Genomic DNA, 27,982 nt, shown 5'->3' with positions numbered 1-27,982 from the left:
TAAAAACTGTTGTCCCACAACTAAGATGAGTCTAGAGGATTCAAAGGTGAAATTCAGCCATTTGAGTGTAAAAGGTACAAAGAGTCATTTTTTTCATGTGTACTTCAGGATTGAAATACCGTAAAAGTAACTGACCAGTGATGACCAATTCAATCCAGTAAGATAGAAATAGCTATAAACTACAGACTTGATACACAAAATCCATGTATGTTAATTACAAAAATGTTAATATGTTAACAGAATAATTTGCTTAGCCTACTAACAAATGTGTAAAAAATGCTCTTCTATGCTCTGAGAATAATTTTGTTGGTTTAAAAATACTAAATTTATAGAACAATCTGTTGAAGGTAACTATCATATTAAAATCTTTTTAGGTCTTTATTCCTTTTTGTATCTGATTAGTCACGGCATGTGGCAGACGTGTGAACATCCTCCTCCAGTCACGGAGTACTTACCGGAGGCTTACAAAGTATTAACAAGTCCGATCTTTTGTAAGAATTTTTTTCAATAGCACGCTCTTCTACATGCAGGAACACCCTGAAGATGCTGTAGACACATTTTAAAACAAGATTAAAATTGTTCATACAAGTTCGAGCTTTGTTAGAATATTGCATGAGTGCTAATCCGCCTAATATTTGTCGCAAATTTTATTAATAGTTAGATATGAAGTATTACAACTGGAGTTAGCTTCTAAGATTATATGTCTATGTGTAGAAGAGAGGGATCATTTCTTCTAATGGCCATGGCACATGACACACACTCCATATCCCAAAACATGAGCAGAGCGTGGCCCTTTGGAAAGGCAATCATATGAAGCAATATACTGAAAGGAAATCTAACTATGGGCTGATCCAAGCAACTCAAAATTAAAAGGAAAAATACCCAATCACGTGAACTAACATCTTTAAAATTTCACGTTACTTCTCACTCATCTTCCTACTCTAAGTTTCATTTCAACAAACTTTGAAAAATAGATTTCCTTCTTCTTCTTAACTTTTACTGTAGTTTTCTTTTCTTTTCTTTTAAAAATACAATTATGTTCCTATTCAAATACCATATTATGGGAAATTTCTTCCTTGACCACCTAAATTAAAGTCACCCCTACGTCGGTCACATAATTTTATTTTTGAAAGCAAGAATCACTGTTTGAAAAGATCTTGTAAAACTATTTGTCTTCTCCTTTATTGCCTGTTTCTCCTCATCCTCTCCCACATACAATGAGAGCAGCATCCAGTGGGTCTAGTTTACTCAACATTCATATGCATATTTTGAGACTACATTTTTTTGCACAATATGGGATTCAATAAATATTTGTTGAATGAATGAATAAATAAATCCTAAAAGGCTCTTGACTAATTAAATTTGTCCTCGTGTTAACAGTTTTAGAAATAAGCAAGTAAATTAATTATTCCATAATTCTTATGTAATAACTTCCATAAGGAGCTTACTATAGAAGTATCCATACTGCCTATATAGTGGTGTCGTAAAAAAGCTACAAAGAAGTCCTATAAATGTCCTATAAAAGAAAGTGGAGTCACAATTACCCCTCCTCAGATATTCCATAATGTCTAACAGAAGCATTTCTGCTACAACTCAAAGTACAGCAAAATTACCGAAAAATTTTACATTCTGCAAAAGTACAGTTTAAAAATACCAAGGCTAATGAGTAAAATGAATTTGGAACAGTTGACTCAAAAACTATGTGATTATATAACCATAAATCTAGCAAAAACAATAATTATCCTAAAAGAAATACTAGCATAGTTAAAATATGTAAAGTTTCTAGTAGATAAAAAAATATTCAGTAAACATAAGATTTACACATTTAAAGAGATAAGTGGTTATGATGCAAGAATGTAGGCCACTGAGTTATGGAAACCAAGGCGAAATACACAAAGAGGAGGAAGAGGTCCAGGATAATGATTCTAAGGTCCAAGGAGGCCAAATAGAGCTTCCAGGTGCAAAACATTAATGTGTGGGGACAAACAGTATGTGAACCAAAATGATATCTGCATTACCTTAAATATGTTTCTTGTTTGCCATCTATATACAATCTAATTGGCATAATGGAAACACTCCTTTAGCAATGCGTAATTTATTTTGTTCTTAAAAATCTATGGATTAATATGCTTGCTGATTTTCTCTCTGAATGATAGTCTTGTAATAGAGACTAGCACATTTTTAGACATTAAATGGAGGCAATTTTGTGTCATCAAAGAACAAAACATGAATTTTATTTTGTTGGTGCTGTATCAACTTTTTTAAATATTTATTTATTTATGTATTTTGTGAGGAAGATTGGCCCTGATCTAACATCTGTGCTAATCTTCCTCTGTTTTATGTTCTATGTGGGATGCCGTCACAGCACGGCTTGACGAATGGCGCTAGGTCTGCACCCAAGTCCACACCTGTGAACCCTGGGCCACTGAAGCAGAGTGTATGAACTTAACTGCTACACCGCCAGGCTGGCCTCTCTATATCAATCTTAATATTCAAATAAAACCAAACCTCTCCTATATACTCAGCCATAGAAAAGATTTCCAAATTATTAAACTGAGGGGCTGGCCCGGTGGTACAGAGGTTAAGTTCACACATTCTGCTTCAGCGGCCCAGGGTTCACCGGTTTGGATCCCAGGTACAGACCTACACACTGCTTGTCAAGCCACGCTGTGGCAGGCGTCCCACATATAAAGTAGAGGAAGATGGGCATGGATGTTAGCTCAGGGCCAGTCTTCCTCAGCAAAAAGAGGAGGTTTGGCAGCAGATGTTAGCCCAGGACTAATCTTCCTCCAAAAAAAAAAGAATATTAAACTGAATGAAATAAAGTTATAATTTGTAATGCTATGCTTACGCTAAAAAACATGCTTTTTCTGTTAAAAACCATAAGCAAATAAAGGTCATAAGATTTCTAGGATAATTATGTGTTTTCTTAGGACATTTGATATTTATCTTACAAGACACTAGAATAAAGAGTGATATAAGCATGGTCTTCAATGACAGATACATGGTTAACTTTGAAAGGAAAGGTTCTTAGAAAAGATTGACAATTTTTTTTGGATTTTATAATTTGTTTATGCTTCTTTCTCTATTACGAGCATACAAAACACTTCTGATTTTCATTACATATTCACTTTTGTAAGTATTCTCTTTACCAACCATCACTATCTTTCTCTCTCGATTTTTAAATTCATTGCTCTAATCACGAAGTGTATATCTGATGACTAGGTCTAGGAACATGTTTTCAGTCAAACCTGAATGGTACAAGAAAAACAAGCAAAGAGCAAAAACTTTTTCTTTATTGAAAACTAACCTCTCAATTTAAAAATAATAAGGAATATAAACTCTTAATTGACCAAAATTATGTTGAAGTTCATTCACATTTTTAACAAGTTTTTGGCCATTTTTATATTATGTAAAATTATATTCACTTACTATGGAAAATCTATGATCTAATTTCGTATTATTTATAATTTTTAGAAATCTTAAGAATGCTTAGGAATAAATGTTCCACACATCAAATTCATCACAAAATTTAACAACTATGTGGCTGGGAAAATTAGATTTACCAGGTGTCTATACAGTAAGTTTGCTTGCACTTATTTCATGCCACAAAAATGCTTTAGTTACTTCTTTCTTACTTTCCCATCCCCAGGTCTACCATATTTCATTTTAGTTGCTAAATATTTATAAATGCGGTATAGCCAAATCATTTTCCAAAGGCATATAAGTATTTTCATGTGCATCTTCTTTAATATGTTTAGAATACCTTTTGCATGTCTACTTACATTTCAGTAACAACCAATGGTATCTGATGTTTTTTCTATATTGGGAATTTTGTCTAAAAGACTAAATATATAAGTGATAGTCATGGTACAATCTGTTATTCTCTTCATGAAGAACAATATATGGGTTAGGGAGGGATAAAGGCAGAGCATATAGAACAATTCAAGCTGTGAAATCAAAAAAGATATGAAAAACAACCAATTTTACACTTTCTTAAATTACTTAAGTCAATTTCAAGGAATTTTGAGGCAGTGGCTGTAGTTGTTCAACTTTTTTGAAAAAGACAAGTTTTATTGATCAGGCAGCATGATCAGGGACAAAGCCAAAAAAAGTGCCAACTGATTTCATAAGAAATACTGTGGAGAGTGAGTCACAACTTCAGTTGAAGTTTAGTCAATACAAAAGAAGCAAATGTTTGGAGGTAAAAAGTTTCAAGTGATAAGAGAGGAGGAAGTAAACCTTTAATTCTTGCTATGAAAGCCTCTCTGAGATTATTTTGTTTTGTTAGTTTCTTAAATATATAGCTTACTCTTAAAGTGACAAAAAATACATTAAATACATTTGTTTTCCTCAAATTTCTTTCTGCTAAATGTGTTAATTCCTATACCAAAAGATACCTTGATCAAATGTGTAAATGAATTCTATTAGTGAAAGGCAAATAGATCATTTTACAGCTTCAATTCATGAATGTGGACTTTACCTTCCAAAATTCCCTGGCTTCAAACTTCGGCTTTCCATCCTACAATGATTTAAATTTGGATCAGATGCTTCACCTCCCTCAGCCTAAGTTTTCTTATTGGAACAACAATAATAGGAACAACAACAACGAAATGGGGCTAATGATAATTAGCGTGTTTGGTTTGAGAATAAAATAATTTGGTAATAACAGTAACCCTTTCATAATGCTTAACATTTGCCAGAAACTGAGTTGTGTATGTGTGTGTGTGTTTAATTTTTATAAAAACCCCGTACGTAGGTGCTTTTATTTTCCCCAATGTGCAAATCTTGAAATTGTTAGAGGACTTTCCTAATCTCAAACAACTAGTATTTGGAGAGGCAGGCAGTAAACGCAGAAGGCTGGTTCCAGTGTCTGTCACGTTTCCCACAGAAGAACTAATTTGATCAAGGAACTTGCCTAGGCCTGACAGATTTTGAGTGTTCAATAAATGTTGGTTCAAAAGATAGGATAAGACAGAGAGATTGTGAGAACACGGGAACACAGTAACCCATTCTTCTTCTCCCTCCTTTCCTCTCCCTCCACGTCTACCTTCAATTCATTTTTCTTTCTTGATTCAAAGGACTCCAGGGCCCTCAGGCAGCTGTATGCATGGAAGAAATTTGTGTTCCGAGGGATCCTACACCAACATAATTGGTATATGTGTTCTGCTCAGTGTGCTGAGCCAGGAGTCAAAACAGGAAGGCAGCAGATCCTGAGAAGGGCTTGACCATCAGAGATCTGTGCCTTCCGAGATGATATCACTATTATCATTGTTGTTATTCTATTTCAAGTTGCCTTTTGTGTTATTCACAGTTTTATTTTACTGAGTTTGTGTTTATTTGCTCTAATTGTCAGAGGCTGGCATTACTTAGATCATTTGCAATTTTCCTTAGTTGACTCACTGAGGCTCACTCAGGTCTGATGGATGGTGTTGGTAAAACAGATGGCGAGAGGCAAACTGTTTCCATGTCTGTGCCAGAGAAGGTTATCTGCCAGGCCCTCCTGAACCTTAAGAAGCCTCCTTGATCCTCGATCTCTAATATTTGGATACCCAACCAGTTTAGGAATTGGGACAACATTTCAACTTCCTTCAGTTTCTTCACTTCTTGGGGTCAGGGAGAGCAGGACATAAAAAACAACTTGAAATAAATTAAAAATGATGATGATGCTGATACTATCACTCAGGAAGATTTAAATTCTGCACAAATTAAATTTCTACAACTAAAGAGTGATTTATCAACTAAATAATTCAGTGCATAAATGGTAGAAGAGAGTGACACTGTTGAACGCTGTATAAGTAGAGTACCTAGTACAATAAATATCTTAAAGAATTGGCAAAAAATATAAAAAGATCAAAATTCTAGAGAAATACATAAGACAGATTTAGAAAAGGCAATCATTAAACATATTAAATAAGAAATTTGTCTAGATTGAAGAATCTAGATAAAGTATTTTAAAAATCCAAGACAAAAAACTTTACTTAAAAACAAAAGAGCATCAGATAGCATGAGATTAAAATGGCATCAGATTAACACACATTACAAGACAAAACAGAAAACCATGAGATTGTATATTCAGACAGCAGGGAGAATTCTCTCCTCATTCAAAATATCATTCAATTGCCATAGCTAGAGAAAGTTATTTGACGATATGAATAACTCAGAGAAGATGACACAGCAGTACTCCACCAGAGGAAAACAAAGCTACATTCCACTGTCTGAATCTGTTCATTCTTGAGTTTGGATAGTGAATGAGGCTGTATTATTCAAATCTATTTGGTTCCTGAGTTTCATAAGTTAAGTAGCCAGAGTTCCTTTATTTGAATACTGTGGTCACCCGGATCTCAGAGATGTCCAAAGTCTTAATCCCTGGGACATGTGAATATATTTCCTAAATTTATGTGGCAAATAGGATTTTGAAGCTCTTGAGATGGAGACAATCTAGGATTATCTGAATGGGCACAAATAGTCACAAGGATCCTTATAAGTGAAAGAGGGAGGAAGGAGAGTCAGAGAAAGAGATGCAATGAGAATGGAGGTCAAAGTGATGCAATTGCTGGCTTTGAAGATGGAAAGGGCCACAACTCAAGGAATGTAGCCAGCATGTAGAAGCTGGAAAGGGAGTCTCCCCTGGAACCTCCAAAAGGAATGCGGCGCTGCTCACACCTTGATTTTAGTCCAGGGAGACTATTTTGAACCACTGCTCCCCAGAACTGTAAGATAATAAATTTGTGTTGTTTTAAGCCACTAAATTTGTGGTAATTTTTTATAGCAGCCACAGAAACTAATACAAGGACTGTCTCAAAAAAACGTATCTTGATCTATTCAGTTGCTGAGTTCAAGAGAGAGCATTCATGTAATGAGGGATATTTGTACTCAAGTCACTCTTGAAACCAGCCAATGAACCAGAACAAATATCTGGCTTCCAGACAATGAAGAGAAATGGAGCTAGGGGTGAGCAAAACATAGCTCTCCTCTCTCTTTCTCTCTGTCTCCCCCCTCACCCGTCCCCCTCCTCCATCTCTGACTCTGTCTTATTTCCTATACACACACACACACACACACACACTTGGCCTAAAAGAGTAACTGAATACATGGAACATAAATGCCAAATGAGAAATCTTGATGTAGAAGGCAAATACTAAGGGAAATTCTAATACTGTAATTTTTTTAAAATCAAAGCTAATAGTCCTTATGTAAGACATGTTATTATTTTGTATAATCCTAAGAAAGAATAAATCATTCTATTTAAACCATGGCCTGCCATCTAAGATCCGTTCCAATTTCAAAGAGGTTAAAATGAGAAAAAATGTCTAAGAATAAATAACATATGGTAATACTTTTGCATTATGCTTATTAATCTAAGGTAGAGTAATTTAGGTGGTCACATGTAAGAAAGGTGAAGAAAAACAAAGTTTTCAAAAGTTTCCATTGAGAAGGTGGTGGATATTTGAGGAAGGGAGTAGAAAAGGAATAGCATTCTAAAGATTTCAATTTGAGGAAACTAGAGCTTATTAATGGTGAAAACTGTATCTTGCTTGTAGAAAGAGTTGTAATCTCATTCTGAAGTTAAAGTAGACTATATGTATAACTAATAGATACAGAAAAGGAAAAGGGAACTTTAAAATAATGGAGAAACTATAGCAAATCTACCAAATCATACATGGATTGGCAACAGATGTTAGCTCAGGGCGAATCTTCCTCGGCCAACAAAAAAAGAAAAAAAATGAAAGTTTTATTTCAGTAAGAAAAAGATAATCCCTTTGATAATAGTGTTGGCACATCCGGTTGTCTGTCTGAAAGAAGATAATGATATGCACATATGCCATGTAATAAGAAGTACAGTACTGGTAAGTAAAACTAATATGTTAAAAAAATACAAAAACATCTTGCGAGAAAATAAAAAAGATTGCTCTTATGATATAGGGGCAGAGGAAACCTTTTCAGCCAAGCCTAGGATACCAGATACTATTGGAGAAAAAAATAGAGAAGTTAAAATACACAACATTTAAATGTTTGTGTGGTAAAATATACCTTAAAGAAAGGTATCAGAGGTACCACAGATCTTAGGAAAAATATCTATAATGCAACACTGGACTATTTCACCAAGTTTTATTTTGTCTTATATTTTTGCAGGTATTTCTTCACATATATATAGAGCAGGTGAATACGATCATAACCATTTTTAAGATGCAAGTATTGACATGCAAGTGTGTTACCTAACCTTCGGAGAAGCTAAGATTTGTACCCAAGTCTCTGAACTCTTAATTTCTTTCTTTAGCCACCTTAGAAGATCCTGTCAAGTCATAAAACATATTTTGAATTTGGGTATATAATAATTAGATTGCAAACACTTGAAATCAAGGATATGTTTTCTGTTTCTTCTTTAGTCTTTTTTTGACAGTTGACTGATGTCATGCAGTTTAAAATAGAACTGACCAAGGAATGTTGATATGCCTGCAGGTCATTATCCTATTTATGTCACAGATGTGTTTCAAACATTGATTTGATTGGAACTCAGAACTCTTTTTTAAACTATAAATAATATTATAACTGATATTTTGGCTTAAGTCAAATATCTCAGAGATAAGATAGGGAAATTCTGTTATATTTTTTGTTCAATTACATTTCTTTTTCAATTAGGTTTGCAATGATCTCTATATCTTTGTACCAATCCAACATAAAGGGCAACTCTACCCCTATTTTCTTCTCTGTTGCTTCAAACTAAAATTCAAGATTAACTTGTAATCATCAGGTTTCTTCACCAGAGCTAAACAGACTTGAGAGCCAGGACACTTTTTTTTTCTCTTTTTTTACCTCTCCTTTGTTCTGGTCCATCATTGAAATTTGTGATTGAGGAGTAAATCTTACAAATGCCATTAGTATTGAACAGGTAAATGGTCTGAGATGGAATTGTAGTCTGTTCATTAACGTTTGAACATAGTTTGACCTAGTATGCCTATTGCTTAGGATGATATATATATTATGTTTTAAAGCCCTTCTTGGACTATTTTGACTGTGAGCTGTGTTTCCTGGTAAGCTACTAGAGAACAGACCTACCACATCTCTGAACAACTTCCTGAAGCAGACTTCTAATGTATTTGCAGGAGTAGCAGCTTTTACCAGGAAATCAGTGCCTTCGCCTGAAGATGAATTTTCTGCTGAAGAGGTATATGACTGTGCTCTGGGCATATCAGTGTGCTGGGAAGGGAGAGAGACTTCAGAAACAAGTTGTTTTACACTACTCCTACCACAATATTACACTGTGTACTGCCTCAAGTTTTACTGCCTCAGGTTGGATGGTGGTGGCTACAAGAACACCTTGGGCCCATACCTGTGCTAAGGCAGAGTCTATGCTCCAGGCCTACTATATCTAGGCACACACTTGGTTACCCCGGTGTGCAAAACCTGACAGAGAGGCTCGCTGGCTTTTGATAACATCAACAGCATTGCTCCAGTGTGAATTCTTCCTGGAGCTTTGTTGGAATTCACATGCAAATTTAAGATTTTAATTTTGTCAAGAATCTCAGCTAATCTGAATCTGAGGGATTTGTTCCATAAACATCTCAATTCAATAATATAATCATTAGAATGCTAATGGTTGTATATGGGGATTTGTATATATCAGGATAGTTTCCTGATGTCACTACACCAGAGTACCTTAGAGGAATGACTAGCCAAAGTTCAAAATAAGCTCTATTCTTTCCTGACCCCAAATTAATTCACAATGGTGAAAGAGTCTGAGTTCTAAGAGATTGTCACATAAAATTTTTCCCCTCAGAATAACATCTTTGTATTCTACTTAAGATAATAATGAATAATTAGCCATTAGCCTCTGCTTGTGAGATTCCTCATTTTTAACTGGTTGAAGCAAAATTGGAAACCCTTCTTTATCTTAGAAGAAGAAGGATGTACAGTTTCACCTACAATCAAGCTTAGTAGAAATGACATTGTCGCTGCTGTTTGTTTGTTTTCGCCCCAAAGTGACCTGCCTTCTTTTGTACCCTACATGATTGACAGTGAAGACATTGAATTATACTTTTTTTCTCTTTTGGGATACTGAGGTGATGACTTTCTCCACCTGCTAACAGAAATTGTACAAAGTAGAAAAAATGCAAAATTGTCATGATAAATTGAAACATAAAAAATATGAAAGTTGGCTATTCCCTTGTGATAATTATAAAAATTACTGCAGGGGATGAGAACAACCTCAGTCTTACTAAACCATACTCTCAGAGTCAAGGTCTATTAAGACCATATGTTCAGATGAAAGAAGGGTTTTTGGCAAATGTCTAAGAAACCCCCTTGACCTGATGTGGCAGGATTATTCCAAGTTCCCCAGGCACCTAGTTTTATCTTTAATGTGTTTCTCCAACTCTTTCACATCAAAATTCTATTTTATAAAGACCAAAAGTCTTAGAAATGTCAGATAAATGCCTTACGAATATTCACATATGATAAACGTAGTTGTTCACATTTGGCTCTACCATCATATGTCTTTGTGCCAAGCTGGCCTTTGTTCTCTCCTGCCTAACCAAAGTGACTCAGGGGCAGTTGTGCAGTGTTTCTTTTAAGCCTATGGCTCAAAGATGCAGCACACTGTGGTGTAGTGGTTTCCAAACCTGTGCCTTGGAGGCCTTGAGTCCCACTGAAGTGATTCAAGGGTTCCAAACATTGGTTCATAATATTAACATTTGGTAATGTGGTAATTAAAGAAAACCACTCAAATGTGCTGTCAAATTTTAAGACATTGGAGACCACTGATGTGTTAACTTAAACTGCAAGGTTAATTTGCTTTTGTGCATTCCTCAATAAAGTTACCCCTGTCATCTCTGTAGTATATTTAAAGGACTTATAATATGTACCGATTAGTAAAGTTAAAGCTCTGCCTTAATCTTTTAATGTTTTTAATTCCTGCGTGAGCATTTCAACACCTTTAAAATTAACCAGCAAGTCCTTTATTAAAGTGCTCACCTACGCACCCAATTAAATAGTAAATAAAGCTATGAGATGTAAGTTTGTTGCTTACTCTCTTCAGTAAGTAATGGTCAGTTATAAAACAGCTACCAAATACGAATAGGATAGTTTTTAATGCATAAAAATTATATAAGTAGTCTTAGGTTTTCTCATTCATTGGCTTTATAAGGAAAATGATATAAATTTGAATTTACAAAATATGTTTGTTTTAAATTATTGTTTTCATAATTTTTGTATATTAAAGGTGTACATAGAAGTTTTGTTTGCACGACTGGGTACCATTCTTTAGCTGAGAGTGTGCAGGCAGTGGAGCTGTGGTGTAGTCGAAAGAAAACTGGATGAACTAGGAGTGGGGGGGCTTTGATCTACTTCTAGTAGGCTGCTTTTGTGGGCCGAGAACTCACTCTTTTAGAATAATCACAGTTGTAATAAGAGGCATAATCTGGCCTTACTATTTAGGCATTAGAGGTCTGCAGTTGTAGCTGTTTTAAGATCAGGCTATTCATTCTGAAATCAGGCAATATTCTAAAACATTGTCTTTTCTATTAAATTGAATTACCAGGAAATAATTCAGTTATTTTTGTGTTTGAATGATCCCCAAATTTCTTTATGTAGATTTTATCAAATTTTGGTATTTACCCAGAAATAACTATGGAGGGGAAACTTCAAGGTTCCTAGTGAAGTTCAAAGTTTTCATAGCTGACAGATAGATAAGGAAGATCACAGTTTTGACAAGACCTCAGAGTATGAGATGAGAGGCAACTTACCAAGGGGAGAAAATGGCTATGAAGGCAGTTATCAAGGAGACTGATTTTGGCCCTTCTGGCAGTTATTTCATACCTCCTTGCTCTGTATTAAGATGAAAATGATTATTGATAGAGAAATAATTTATAAGATTATGTAACATTGTGCTAAAGGGCCATATAATTCTTAATAAAATTATTGTGCCTCCTTGAGGCAGGCATTTGAGGCAATCATCTAGGTTCATATTGTCTGTCTCCTATGTGGCCCTCTGACTGAAAGTGATGACAGAAGCTTCTTCCTTGGTGTAGCCCCAAGATGTAAAGGGCTACCCACTTCTAAGTAGGTATCCCTAGCTTTCACAAAAACTGCTTTCTTAGAGAGAAGGCTCCAATAAATAAAATCAGAAACTAAAGAGGAAAAGTTACAACAGATACCACAGAAATACAAACAATTAGAATACTATGAAAAGCTATACACCAACAAATTAGATTACCTAGAAGAAAACGATTAGTTCTTAGAATCATACAACCTTCCAAAACTGAATTAAGAATAAATACAGAATCTGAATAGTCTGATCACTAGTAAGTAGATTGAAAGAGTAATCACAAACCTCCCAAAAAACAAAAGCCCAGGGCCAGACGGCTTCTCTGGTAAATTCTACCAAACATGCACAGAATATTTAAGACCTGTCCTTCTCAAACTCTTCCAAAGAATTGAAGAAGTCGGAAAGCTTCCTAACTTATTTTATGAGGCCAACATTACCCTGATACCAAAACCAGACAAGGATGATACAAAAAAAGAAAATTATAGGCCAATATCACTGATGAAAATAGATTCAAAAATGCTCAACAAAATATTAGCAAATAAAATACAACAATATATTAAAGGATTATACACCACAACCAAGGGGGATTTATTCTAGGAGTGCAAGGATGGTTTAACATCCTCAAATCAATCAATGTGATACACCACCTTAACAAAATGAAGAATAAAAATCACATGATCATCTCAATAGATACAGAGAAAGCATTTGACAATATCCAGCATCCATTTAAGACAAAAAATCTCAATAAAATGGGTATAGAAAGGAAGTATCTCAACATTATAAAGGCCATATATGACAAACCCACAGCTAACATCATACTCAATGGTGAAAAACTAAAAGCTATCCCCTGAAGAACAGGAATGGGACAAGGATACCCACTCTCACCGCTCTTATTCAGCATAATATTGGAAGTCTTAGAGCAATTAGGCAAGAAGAAGAAATAAAAGATATTAAAATTAGAAAGGAAGAAATAACACTGTCACTATTTGTAGATGACATGATTTTATATGTATAGAAAACCCTAAAGAATCCACCAAAAAACTATTAGTGATAATAAACAAGTACAGTAAAGTTGCAGGGTACAAAATCAGCATACTAAAATCTGCTGTGTTTCTATACACTGAAAGCAAACTAGCAGAAAGAGAAATCAAGAATATAACCCCATTTACAACTGCAACAAAAAGAATAAAATACTTAGGAATAAGCTTAATCAAGGAGATGAAAGACCTGTACACTGAAAACTATAAGATATTGTTGAAAGAAATTGAAAAAGACACAAAGAAATGGAAAAAAATTCTATACTCATGGATTGGAAGAATTTACATAGTTAAAATGTTCATACTTCCTAAAGAAATCAACCGATTCAATGAAATCCATATCAAAATCCCAAAAACATTTTTCATGTAAATAGAACAAAGAATTCTAAAATTTATATGGGACAACGAAGGACCCTGGATAGCCAAAGCAGTCCTGAGAAAAAAGAACAAAGCTGGAGGTACCACACACCCTTATTCCAAAATATACAACAAAGCTATAGTAACCAAAACAGAATGGTACTGACAGAAAAACAGACACACAAATCAATGGAACAGAATTGGGAGTCCAGAAATAAACCCACTCATCTACGGACAGCTAATTTTTGATGAAAGAGCCAAGAACATACAATGGAGAAAGGAAAGTCTCTTCAACAAATGGTGTTGGGAAAACTGGACAGCCCCATGCAAAGGAATGAAAGTAGACCACTATCTTACACAATACACAAAAATTAACTTAAAATGGATTAAAGACTTGAAGTTGAAACCTGAAACCATAAAACTCCTAGAAGAAAACATAGGCAGATCGCTATTTGACATCAGTCTTAGCCACATTTTTTTCAATGTCTTTCCTGAGACAAGGGAAACAAAAGAAAAAAATAAACCAATGGGACTACATCAAATTAAAAAGCTTCAGCACAGCAAAGGAAACCATTAACAAAATGAAAAGACAGCCTGCTAATTAAGAGTAGATATTTTCAAGTCATATATTCAATAAGGGGTTAATATCCAAAATATATAAAGAACTTATACAACTCAACAACAAGAAATCAAACAACTTGGGGGGCAGTCTGGTCACATGGCAGTTAAATTTGCATGCTCTGCTTCAGTGGCCGGGGGTTCACCAGTTCGGATCCCAGGCCTGGACCTATTGCACCACTTATCAAGCCATGCTGTGGCAGTCATCCTACATACAAAATAGAGGAAGATTGGTACAGATGTTAGCTCAGGGCCAATCTTTCTCAGCAAAAAGAGAAGGATTGGTCGCAGATGTTAGCTCAGGGCTAATCTTCCTCAAAAAAGTAAATAAATAAAATTTAAAAATAAATAAATAAAGCGATAGACCAAACAACCTGGTTAAAAAATAAGCAGAGGATCTGAACCATTTTTAGATGGCCAACAGGCACATGAAAAGATGAAAGATGTTCAGAACCACTAATTATTAGGGAAATACAAATCAAAACTACAATGAGATATCACCTCATGTCCATCAGAATGGCTATAATTAAAGACAAGAAATAAGAAATACTGGCAAGGACGTAGAGAAAAGTGAATGCTTGTACACCACTGATGGGAATATAAATTTGTGCATCCACTACGGAAAACAGTATAGAGATTCCTCAAAAACTACAAATAGAACTGCTATGTAATCCAGCTATTTCATTGCTGGGTGTTTATCCAAAGAATGTAAAAACAGTAATTTGAAAAGATATATGCACTCCTATGTTCATTGCAGCATTATTCACAATAGCCAAGCCTTGGAAAAAACCTAAGTGTCCATCAGTGGATGAATGGATAAAGAAGATGTGGTATATATATGCAATGGAATACCAGTCAGCCATAAAAAAATGAAGTCTTGCCATTTGTGACAACATGGATGGATGTTGAGGGCATTGTGCTAAGTGAAATAAGTCAGATGGAGAAAGATGAATACCATATGATTTCACTTATATGTGGAGGATAAACAAACAAACACATAGATACAGAGAATGTATTGCTGGTTACTGGGGGGGAAGGATAGGTGGGGAGAGGGCAAAAGGGGTAAAGGGGCACAAGTGTACAGTGACAGATGGCAACTAGACGTTTGCTGAGGAACACAATGTAGTCTATACAGAAGGCAAAATATAAGGATGTACACCTTAAATTTATACAATGGTATAAATCAATGTTACTTCAATAAAAAATAAATGACACCGTTAGATCTTTCAACATTAAAAAATATGCTTTCTTTACAAGTAGTCAGTTGACTTCTAATGTACTTCTGTAGTTTTCAGTTAAAAAGTAAACACATAAGTTAAGGCTATAATCCTACATAAAAGGACACATTATCAGGGATATTTCAGAAAATGAACTTTTCACAGTAAGTCGATATTTCAATTAAATATCAATTAGTCTGTTGCAATGGAACATTTGAAAACAATGTTTTCTTGTATGTTTTATTTAAAGTACCAAATCTGCAACTTTTTAAAAATAATTGACAGTTATAATAAATATCAGTATTGAAATGTATCATAATAGGTTTTCTTCTGGCTTGTTTGTTTGAGGATTTCCTTCTTCCTCAATGCCAAAATATGAATATTTATGACTCATACCTAGCATTCCCACTGCCTACTCCCTTCTGCTTTAAACTGACTGACCTTAATCTACACTGGGCAAGAAATCTTTATAATCAAAGTTGTTGGCATGGACAAAATATAGGGTGAGAATGCTGTGAGTAAATGCCTGAGGACTTATTTTATTAGTAAACTCCATAGAATTAAAAATATTGACAATGAGGTTTATTTGAAATTTTCATTGTTGATTCAGAAGCATTTCCCAAATAATTGGAGCTGAGTGTAACTCTAACACAGTGTAACAGAATTTTCCAAATGCCCTAAGTGGCCTCTCTCTCACAAACTAGTATTTTTCCCTCCATCTCCAGGTTGCTAACTATAGTTCTGACTCTACCAGAGTCGGAGGGAGAGAAGCAGAGGGTGAGAAAAGATTTTGCTCTGGTGGTACTGTCTCAAGTTGGCAAATGTTAAAGCTGACTCACTCTCATGACATTTTAATCAATTTTGCATTTTTTATAAATGCAGATGATGCATTTTACTCTAGCTGACTATTCCCCTTTTAGCTATTGGTTTTTTCTGTGACCAAGTCATTACCAATTCTCTGTCTTTTGGGTTTCCATAATCATATCCCCTAAGTGGTTCCTTTGGCAGGATGTAAAATGATTCAAACTGGCTTTTCCCCCATGTGGTCTCTCTTTATACTTTTCTTGGGCATCACAAAACCTTCGATCCAATGAACTAGAGGAGAGAAGGCTAATCCACAAACAGCAACACTTTCCTTAGCTCCACTTCTAAAACATTTAGACAGCTGTTTTCTTATCCTCTAGTCAAGGATCAGTAAAGTAGGGCTCACTGGCCAAATCTAGTCTACTACCAGTTGTGTAAATAAAGTTTTATTGGTACACATGCCCACTTATTTATATATTGTCTATGGCTGCTTTTGCACTAGAAAGGTAGAATTGATAGTTGTGACTGACATTATATGGCCTGCAAAATCTACAATATTTACAATCTAGCTGTTTATAGAAAAAAAATTGTTGACCCTGCTCTAGACACCTGGAGGTGAGGTCAAACTTCAGTCCAAGGTACTCTGCAAGCGTCCAGGAACACATAACAAGCTCTCTGAGTGAGTCCACTGAAGACTCATTGAGAGGAGCATGGACACTAAGAATCTTCTCCAAAAATCATCTTCTCATATTCTCTTTCTCCAATATTTATCACTGATGCTTGTGAGTTTTGAACAGGGTTTTAGATACTTGCTTAGACTCATCCAGAGGATTGTCTATATTAGAACTTATTTTGACATCTAATAGTTTGTAACTTAACACTTCAATATAAACCTCCAGATTGACAACTTGTTAGAAATAAAAAGTATTTAGTAAGATGAACCACCTCTTACCTTTCACTTTGTTCCTGCTCAATCCTATTAAACTGGAACTTCTTTTGTAGAACCACCCCGATATATTTTTTCACCAATTCTCCAAATAGAATTCCAAATTCATATTCACATAGAATGAAGAGTGACTTACCTATTTGGAGAATTTGGGGAAAAAAATAACACAGCACAGATGCCTCAATTAATTTCTTTCTCTATATTGTGTCTGCCTGTTCAGAGTGGGATGTTATTCTCAAATCTTCCTCCATTTTTGAGGGTATATGTCCAGACTCTATACATTCTACAGGAAGATCTGGAGAATAACCATCCATCCCTCCCCAAGGGAGAAGTGTGTGTGAGACACCACTTTGGGGGTGTTTCAGTGTTGAAGTTCCAAGCATTCCATTAATCTAAGAATTCTAACCATCTAAGAATCAAGATTTAAGAGGAAGTATCAGGGGTCTTGGTTGTGTCATTGTAGCTAGGCTGAGTTCTCTATTCTTGTTAGTAATCAAATTGATCTTCAAGTCTATTTGCCATCTTGCTTCTTATTTTGGTCTGCACTCAAATGGATGTTAGTCATTTCACTTTCCTAATTCAACGCGGCTGAATTAGTGAGTAGTAGAAATTCAGTTAAAGCCAGCTCTTACTTTCATTATTACAAACCATAGGTTCTGATTTTATACCCCAGAATTTGCAATTAACAAAGGGAAACTATCAGTCAAGGTGAATATTAAATCTTTCTCCCTTTACCTCTTCTCTCCCCTTAATCTTTCTGTTGCTTTTAGCCTGATATTTCAAAAGTAATTTTAGAAGATTTTCAAGTCTTCTAGGCTGAATAGGTGCTGACCAGCTGTTACGTGAATCTTCTAAAATTGTCAAAGGCTACAATTTGAATATTATAAATGAATATGTTATACATGTAGATAAATATATATGCGTGTATATGTATATATTTATATGGCATAATTATTATGAAAGAAAGAATCCTTAATACTTAAAAACTATATGTCTATCTATATAGAGAGAGTGTGTGACTCTGAAACAAACAGATTGATGTCATGTGTTTCTGGTGGACGTGAGTTTCGTGATTTTACTACTACAAAGTAGTATGTCATAACTTACGGCATTTTATCCAGTTTGGCATATTACATATTGCTGTTTCCAAAAAATACAATTTAATAAATTTAAAGTTAAAGCCAGATAAATGTTAGGGTTTTGGAAAGTTGGCACTGCATGCTTATAAATGGCTGACCTTCTTTATGCTTATCTGGAATAAAAGATCTAATAATCTCTTGATTGCTTGCAAATCTCTAAATCTAGTCAGTGCAGAAAAAAGTGTACACTGGTTCAATCAATATTTTATCCCAATATGACTGACAATGACATTAACTTTTATCTAATAGAAAAAAAGAAAAATAGTTAATGTATTTGACTTAAAATAATATCTGAACTAGTTTATTCATAGCTGGCATCTCTCTTTTGAGGCGATTTATATATTACCAAACTGCCTTAAATACTTTCTAGAATAAGGTAAGATACACACACACATACACTCAAAATCACATTTATTTCCACAAAAAGAATATATGAAATAGGCATTAAAAGAATGCTTCTAACAGCAACTTCATTTCACACAAGGAATACCCTTCAAAGAATAATATAATAAAAAGCATCACATTGTATGTCCCAGTCTTGAAATTTTGTATTGATTTCTTAAGGTTCATTTAAAAGATTTTCTCTCACTATCACCTGAACGTTTTTTCAAAGTGACCCAGGGGTTGCATAATTAAATAAAAAAACAAAAATACATTTAATCATATCACCTCAGAGCTGAAGCTTTTCATAAACCTTCAGCGTTAACACTTTATTTAACACTAGAAACAATTTCAGTATTGTAACTTGACCAAAGTCAGAGACCCAGGCTTTCTGACTTCTGAGCTTACGTTCTCCACTACCTGATTCTTACAAAAAGTCAGCAAATACAATGGGGAACTGGTGATATTTAGGTCAATCATATCGTTATTTCCAGATTTCCTTCATTAGCATTACCAAATGTTTCATTCAACTATTTTGCTTCCATCTTTCCCTTCAAGCACAACAATTTCCTTGGCAAGTAAAGCATCCATGGTACACTTGGGTCTATCTCTGGGGTTTCTGGCAATTGGCATTTTATGAGAAGCATACAATTAAAGGGAGATGGTTTCAGGGCAAGATATCTTAACAACATTCCATTTTTGTCTCATATAAAGGAACATGGCTTCCTCTCAGGAAGCTGTGCTACAATACAAACATTACAGCAATTATGAAAACCTTCTTTTTAGTCATCACAAATGATACTTCAAAAAAGAGTATTCTATATTTTCTCCTCTACATATCTGTGCAAAACTTTAGCTTGGAAGAATTTTTGGAAAAATACCCATGAAACAGCACTAAATATGTAGAGACTGTGTAACAAAGTAGTATTCATTGGAAAACCTAATACAACCACTGTATAAGAATAATTGTGAAATGCATTCCAGTGCGCTACCTGAAAAATGGTGAACACTGTGTGTGTTCCCAATTTATTATTTCCATACAGATAGATACCTCTAAAATCCCTAACAAGGCTTCTTTCTTTCTTTTGAAAATTTCTCTCTTTTTAGAAGAGGCAAAAATATATTATTATTTAAAAATGTTATGAATTTTTAGATGCCCAATATAACTTCCTATGATCTTGTTCCCTCAGATTCCATACTGTTGACAGTGATAAAATAGAATGAATTGGTGATGTTGAAGAAGATTCACAGAGAAAGCAGTTTGATTTCATGACGTGTTAAATAAAATATGAACAATTTCTTTCTTACCAATAATGGAAATTGTTTAGAACCTAGGTTAGCTAAAACTGCTCTGGATAAATTACTCTTTTTGAATTAGAAATAAAACAGCAATTCAAATTCACAGTTATTATATCCTGTGACCTCTTTCCTTCATTGCCCCATTCCCAGATTGCCAGCTTTAAAGCAGAGATTCCTGCAATAGATAATTTTGTGAGGATAGAGCCATCACTATATCTACATTTCAGAAAGACATTAATGTGCCAGAAATGTGAATTTAATCACAATCACATCAATGAATTCTACTTGAAACTGGGAGGCAAGACAATATTTTGCTAAGTTATTGCTTCCAGTTTACCAACTTGATACAATGATTCATTCTAACATGGAAAGCATTGGGATCTCTACTACCTTCTGCCAAACGCATGAATTATATAAGAGCAGAGGAAGAAAAATATGTAGCAGGATTCACAACCCACTCAGATTACAAAGAAATCTTTCCTTAAAAATAATTTCCTATTCATTAATGTTTTTCCTTATGAATTCTACCACATAGGGTAGTAAAAAAAAAAAAAAAAAAAAGGAGATAAAATAACACTTAGAACTAAGCAGTAACCTTAAATCAACCTAATACTTTCTTTAGTATCTTAATATAGTTTACTCTGAATGAATTATTCAAAATTCTTATATTTTCAGAATTCTGACCCCATGTGGTGCTGCTCCTAACCAAGATGGTGGCTGGCTGCCTGTTATGTGTATGTGTGTCTTGGTGATATGTCATGGTGCAGAGCAAGAGAAATGAGCCACACAAATCCATGTCTTCCGGATTCCCTTTCTGTTTCAAAATGATGCATTGGCACCATTGGCATCATTGGCAATGGAAAATAATATGCTTTCATCTAAAGCTAGCACTTGGTTCCCTAGCTGGGAACACCTGCCTCTGTTCTTGATATTCCCACATATAGTGGTCTCTTCATCATGACCACAAACCTCCCTCTATCTCCATGTTGACTCAGGAAATACTGGGAACTCAGGGTTTCCTGCACACCACGTGTTGGCCATGAAGAAGAGAGGTTTTCTTTTGCTTTTTTCTTCCAAAGTCACTGAACAATTTTTTTACTGAAATGAACTTTTGGAATTTCTGAAATGAAAATGAACTGTTTTGGAATTTCTCTTCAAAACTTTCAGCCACTGTTTACCATTAGCTGCTCTGTCATCAGGGGTTTCATGCCTCGGCCTTGCTCCCTTTTCTACAGCACGCTAACATATGAAGGATTAAGATTTGCCATTTCATTCCTTTATGAACATGTCTTCTTTATTCCTTTCCTGGGCATATAGTAAAACTCTAGTATGCCAGTTGGCCAGGATACATACAGAAATTTGAAAATCCTTTATTTCCCAATGAAATCTGGATTTCAAATTTCTTGTCTGTTATTTGAGAAGTCAGAAACTGCATATCTACTTTTTTGTGTGTTGGAATTTCTGGTCTAGCACTCCTATGACTTCTCACTCTTCATCGGTCCCCTTTCCACTCGGAGGCTGACTAAGAAGAGGGCAGAACACCCAAATGCAAAGAGAAAAATATAGAAGTATATTTAAATTCATTCTCTTATTATGCATTTAGTACTAAATACATAATTTTGTTAGTTAAATATTAATATTTTACACATTTTAATGTTTATATGAGGTTTTATTGCTTTGAGTGAACAGATTGGAGACTATGACCTATTTTAGCTCTAAAAGAAAGCTTAAAATGAGAAGAAGAATGTAAATCAAGTAAATGTGGTGGAGAAACAGTTGGGAAAATGGAACGAAGAAAGTCTGAAACAGAATACATGTCATATAGATCCAGTAAATTGTGCATCAGATTTTTACTATGTTCCTGTATTGAACAACCTGGCTCAGATCTGTCCTTTGTTTTCCATACATTACTGCTCTAGAGTAGACTTTTATTTTTGCGTCCCTGTACTAAGAGAGCATGCTTCCCATCTTGAAACCTCCCTCTGTCTATCACCCTTTCTTCTGCCCTGGATGTATGTATGCTCAGCTTTCCCCAGACTCAATTCTATGCTCGAATTACAGTGGTACCATTTTTTTCTCCAATAAATTCTAAGTGTGTTTCTGTGGCATTAAAACCTGGTTGGCGCTCAAAGTCGGCTACACCCTCATTGCTCTAGCTTTTCCTCCATGGTGTTTTTAGTGTCCTCCTCTACTGCCTAGGGATCAATCTGTTTTCCCCAGAGGGTTACATTATTTTCTCTCTTCTCTTTTTATTTTCTTTACAATTACAACCATATTTTTACTGGTAACTCAACTTGCTATCTCCCGTCCAATCCACTGGACAGCCCTTAGGCGTGCAACCAACTAGATGCAATGTAAGTAGGTATTCAAAGCAGAGAATCCCAAAAGTGAAAGAATCTTTCCCCAACATCTGCATGTTCTCCTGTATTACTTTATATCTATTAATGGCATCAGTATCTACCTAGTACCAGTCAACGTCTTTATATCAGCTTTAATTCCAAGCTAGCTTTTCCTAAAGATTTTCCTTTTTTTTAGCTTTGTGGAGGTATAATTGACAAAATGGTAATATATTTAAAGTGTAAAATGTGATGTTTTGATATATGTAAACATTGTGAAAGGAGTCCCCTCAACAAGTTAGTTAACATACCCATCACATAACTGCATTTTTTCCTTTTTTGGTGAGAACACTTACATTCTACTCTCTTAGCAAATTCAATTACATGCTACATAGAATCAATTATAGTCACTGTGTTATACATTAGATCCTCAGATCTTATTTATCTTTTTTTTTTTTCAAGATTGACACCTGATCTAACATCTGTTACCAAATCTTCCTTTTTTTTTCTTCTTCTTCTTCTTCCCAAAGCCCCCCAGTACATAGTTATATATTCTAGTTGTAGGTCCCTCTGGTTGTCCTATGTGGGACACCACATCAGCATGGCCTGATGAGTGGTGCAATGTCCATGCCCAGGATCCGAACTGGTGCAACTCTGGGCCACCCAAGCAGAGCATGCAAACTTAACCACTCAGCCGTGGGGCCAGCCCCTAGAACTTATTTATCTTATAACTGAAAGTTTGCACCCTTTTATTAACCTCTCCCTATTTACCCCACCCTCCAGCTTCTGGCAACCACCATTCTACTCTCTATTTCTGTGAATTTGACTTTTTTTTTTCTTATTAGATTTCACATGTAAGTGATACCGTGCAGTATTTGTCTTTCTCTGTCTGGCTTATTTTACTTAGCATAATGCCCTCTTTCTTTATAAAGGCTAATAATATTCCATACTATATATTCCACATATATGTTATATACATATATATCTCTCTCATTTTCCTTATCCATTCATCTGTCCACAGACACTTAGGTTGTTTCTATATTTTGGCTCTTGTGAATAATGCTGCAGTTAACAAAGAATTACAGATATCTCTTTGAGATAATGATTTTGTTTCCTTTAAATATGTGTACTTAGAAGTGGGGCTGCTGGATCGCATGGTAGTTCTCTTTTTGGTTTCTTGAAGAATCTCCATACTGTTTTTCTTAATGACTGTACCATTTTGCATTCCCACCAACAGTACACAAGGGTTCCCTCATGAAAAATCTTTTAATGTCCCATTCGATAGCACTCCAACATCTTCTGTCTTCTTAGCATTTTTTCCTGTCTCTGTTATTGATATTAACTTCCTTATGTAGACTACTAGAAAAACCCATTAGTCAGGAAAGCTGAGTTTATTTCACTTACTGAAGCAAGGGAGAACACTGTCCTAACAAATTTTAGGAGTGTGACAAAAGAGAGGAAATAGTGAGTATTATTTATAGGGATTTGGGGCCTGGACTCAAGTGGCTAAAGGAGGAAAATGATTTGTTATGACAAAATCTATGACACAATATTTTGGGTTTGTGAGGTAAGGGCTCTGAGGCAAGTTTTAACAAACTGGTTTGTGAATTTTATGTGAGCTGTTTATACAGAAGTGCAAACGATCATCATGATTAGACACCTAATTTCCCAGATGAGCAAACTGCATGGACAAAAAATGTTTCCAATCATTTCCTAAAAGAAATAGTAAAGTTATTAATGATTTATAGCTTTACCTCCTGGGCAGGAACTTCTTTGAGCAAGCGGTTATGTTGACACAGATGTTCTCAAATTTGAGTCCCAACAGTTATGATGCTGATGGGCTCAATTCTCAGTCCCTGCCTTGTGTGATTATCCAGTCTTAGTTGAATTCGATCAGAGTTTTTATTCACTTGTAAACTGAGAACCAAGAGTGCCCAAATTATGTGAAGAGAAAAGATTCTATCCCAATGTGAAGAGAATGTAGAATCAGATATAGGGTATCAGCCAAATGACCTAATTTAATTTTATATTGGTTTTCCTGGATCTTTTTCATATTATCAAAGATCATAGGAAAGTCTAACGGTATAAGTACTGCATTCTTCCCCTAAAAGGGCATATGCTTCTTCTTAAGATGTCAATATTATATCTAGGGATATTCTGTTTTGGTTAACTCTTTGTCCAATCTAATGAATTTCTGGGGCATGTGGTTCTCTGGCCTCAGTGATCTTGTCTGGCTTATTAGTCATTACCCAAATCACAGAATGAAGAATTTTTTCCCCATTTTTTGGGCCCCTTGTTAAACGTAAACTGAAAAGAGTTGAAGACCAACTAGAATTCCTTCCTGTTGGTTTTGGGGTCAGAGGTCGAGCACTGGATATTTTCCTTCTTGAATTAAGTTATCAAATAATCTCTCTCTCTCTCTCATTTTTTTTTGATAGGAGAAATCAATATGCAAAAATGGCCCCTGGATCCATTTGAATATGAGACTATTAGGAAGGCCGGCAACAGTCTACTGAGGCAAGTCCCTGCCCAGTTTGCCTGCAGTAACCCATAGGCTTTGGTGCTACACATCAAATAGCAGTTGTTGAGGGCAGCCTAATTCTGGTTTTTAACAAAAACGCCATTAAAGGTAGCTGGCTAGTATTGTACATTTTTAATGCCGTTCCACAAGAGCCGTCAGGTATCAGACAGTAAGAGATCATTTGTTAAAGATCTGAGTCAGAAAATTCACCTTAATAGTGAGCCTTCCTTTTGAAGTCTATAAAAGTGAGAAAGCTTCAATATACATACAGGGTCTTTCATAGTGTCTTTCCAAGCTCTATATGAATGAAAGTTTGGTTACAAAAACAAGCTGCTACAAAAGCTCCCCAGAGTTTTTCCTATGTTAGCTGGTAGAGGGAGTTTTATGTGTTTAGCTGTCTTTTTGGGATGTTTGCTTCTAAAATTGTGTTTACTGGTTGTGAACATTAAACTTGAAGCTATTTGTTTCATTATAACAGAGCTGGATGGCACCCAGAGGAATATATATGCAGACCAAAAAGTTGATTGGATTTTAGATTTTGGCCAAGTCATAGGCAAACCGTAGCTACACATGGGATTCCTACCAGGGAGTACCTAGGAATGGCACAAGGTATATTAAGAACAAGGGCCTCATGGGCATCATAGTTCAGAGCTAATTGTCATCTATTGAAATCAAAATCTTAAACCAGCAAAGAGAAAATAAATAGTTAGAAAAAAGCACATTAACATACACTGAAGCATGATACTCTGCTGTTTCAGTCATCCGTATCTTGTTCTCTGGGTTTTGACAGAAGCTTCAGCTTTACATAGTTGTCTACATGAGCCTGAAAGTGTCAGCTTCTGGAGAATTCCTAAGCATTCTCAGTTTAAAGTCTCTAGCCAGAACATCCTTTCACTGCTATGAGGATGGCTTATGTCTCTGAAATGAATAATTGTGATTCCAGAGACCAATCTCTTTGTGTTTTGCTCACATGCTGACAATGTCCTTTCCACAAGAGTTTGCAGGATCTCATTCTCTGATTTCTCTCCGGGAACATTAGGTCTCCAGGATTTATGTCATGCGAGAGTTGTTAAAACAATGTTGAGAAAAGTTCAACTGTTGGTCCTGCTAAGCATGGTATTTTGCACAAGTCCCTTGCCACATTTGGGCATGCCTGTTTGCAATGGAGCAGAGTTTATAATCAGAGTGATATCCCTAGATGGATAGTTGTCCTACTAAATCATAGGATAGTGTAGATGAATCACAGAAAGAGTTAATTTCTTTGACATTAAAACCAATAACAAATCTTAGGCCATGGAAAATCAAGATTCACTAAGTGCTTTGCAAATTTTAGTTTTAGAGTTACATTTGTCCTTTCTAACTTTCTTGAATACTGAGTATAATTTGAACAGTGAGCTTTCTGAGTAACTAGCAAGGCTGTGCAATTCTCTGTAATATCAGTCACTCTAAATTGGCACTCTTTTCACTGGAGAGATAAACTAGAAATCCTCAGACTGAGAAGGGAGCAATATTTTTGCTAACATTAAATCAGTATCCCTTCAGCAAGTAAAAGCTTCAATCCATCTTGAAAGTAAACAGAAAATGATGAAGACGTATTTCCAATTCATTGCAGAGCGTACTTTATGAAACTCATTTGAATGTGTTCAAAGGTACCCTAAGACTGGGCCTCTTGTCCACGTTGCATGTTTACAGGTTTACCAGGATGATGGTGATGACAGATGAGATGTAAGGCAGAGATTCCTCAGAAATTTTAGTAAAACCCCCACTCTAATATTGGTTGAGTATAGTATCCTAATTGTCCTTGCTGTGGTAGAAAATTCAGTGTAAAATTATTGCAAGTGTTTTGGGGAGACAGCAGATGGCTCATCTGAAAGTGCCAAAGATTATTTTCACGTAATATACAGCCAGATTTCTCTCCATGTTTTTTCTCTTTTTCTTTTCCTTTTTTTTTTAAAAAAAGAAAAACTGTGGTACTAGTCACTAGCATTCCATAATAGCTTCTTTGAACTTCTTTGAAGAATTGGCGTTTGGGAGTATTAAGGGATGCAAGATCTTAATTAAAGCTCCTTTCTTTCATCATGATTACCTAAAACCTTTCCTTTTGGCTTCAAGTTATACTTTTGTGTGCAGAATTCTAATTTTATAATGAATGTATACTTCAAAAGTATCAGCACATAAAGAGTTCTTTAATCTATTGGATATTCTGAATTGGAATTCAGAGTGGCATGAAGAATGCTTGCTGTTTCCAAAGCATTACAAAATCACATACTACGTGCAAAACATGTCTGCTGCTACAATAAATGTTAGCTCTCTTATCTGTACCCATTCACCAAGATCTAGGGTGTGCTCTGTGTTCTGCCCTCTGGGCTGATTTGGTCTCTAGTAAAGGGTCCTATACTATGGACTAGTTGAATTCTGTTTTGATAAATCCTGAAAATTTCTTGTTCTGATCTTAAGACAAGATACATTAACAAAGAAGATGATATCTGTATTTTCTATAGGAATTTAAAAAATAAATGTTTGGAGCATGGATAATAACTTTCAGCAGAGTCCAATCAGTTATTTGTTTCCCCTTATTCTGATTATGGAAATAACGTTCCACAATTTAAAGAATTACGTTGATGCTTGGAAATGTGTCAGGAAGCAAAAGAATTTTGTAGGCAATAAACCTACTTGTTGAAAAATATTGAGTTTTTAAATGAGCAACAAAGATTGCTCAGCATGGGGAACCATCAAGTTTAAAACAAAACCTAAATTCCAATTCATAGAAGCTTCCATTATTTGAGGGAAAGCTGTTATTGATGTGAAACAGTGTGGGTAGGCCTTTGCCACAGAGTGAAAATAAATGTTATAAGCTATTGGCGTCTGATGATTCCCAAGAAGTTGAGTCAGAACATCACGGCCTGGCCACATCACTCATTCATGAATGGATGGGAAGTTGTTGATGCCCTCATTTTAAATCATAACATGTTTGCTCCTGCTTAGGGGCTCAATCCCTGAAAACTTGGTTAAATTATACATATACATAGTGATTTCAGAAAAGCAATAAACCCATTGCTTATATTGGTCAGTGAGACCAAGGAATCTGCTAATTATCTCTTGACCACAATGAAAAAATAATTAATGATATGAAATCTGTCATATATGAAAGACTTGAATTCTTAGAATATATTATGTCCTGGGATAAGTCATATCCTTTGTTATGACAAGGTATAAGTTTTCCTTACAAGTGTTATGTACTTTTTGAGCAGACTAAATATATGGAATCAATCTTAGGCATC

Source organism: Equus asinus, chromosome 11 (assembly GCF_041296235.1).
Source record: "Equus asinus isolate D_3611 breed Donkey chromosome 11, EquAss-T2T_v2, whole genome shotgun sequence".
Taxonomy (NCBI): domain Eukaryota; kingdom Metazoa; phylum Chordata; class Mammalia; order Perissodactyla; family Equidae; genus Equus; species Equus asinus.
The sequence above is the reverse complement of the archived record's forward strand: the minus strand, read 5'-3'. Positions refer to the sequence as shown.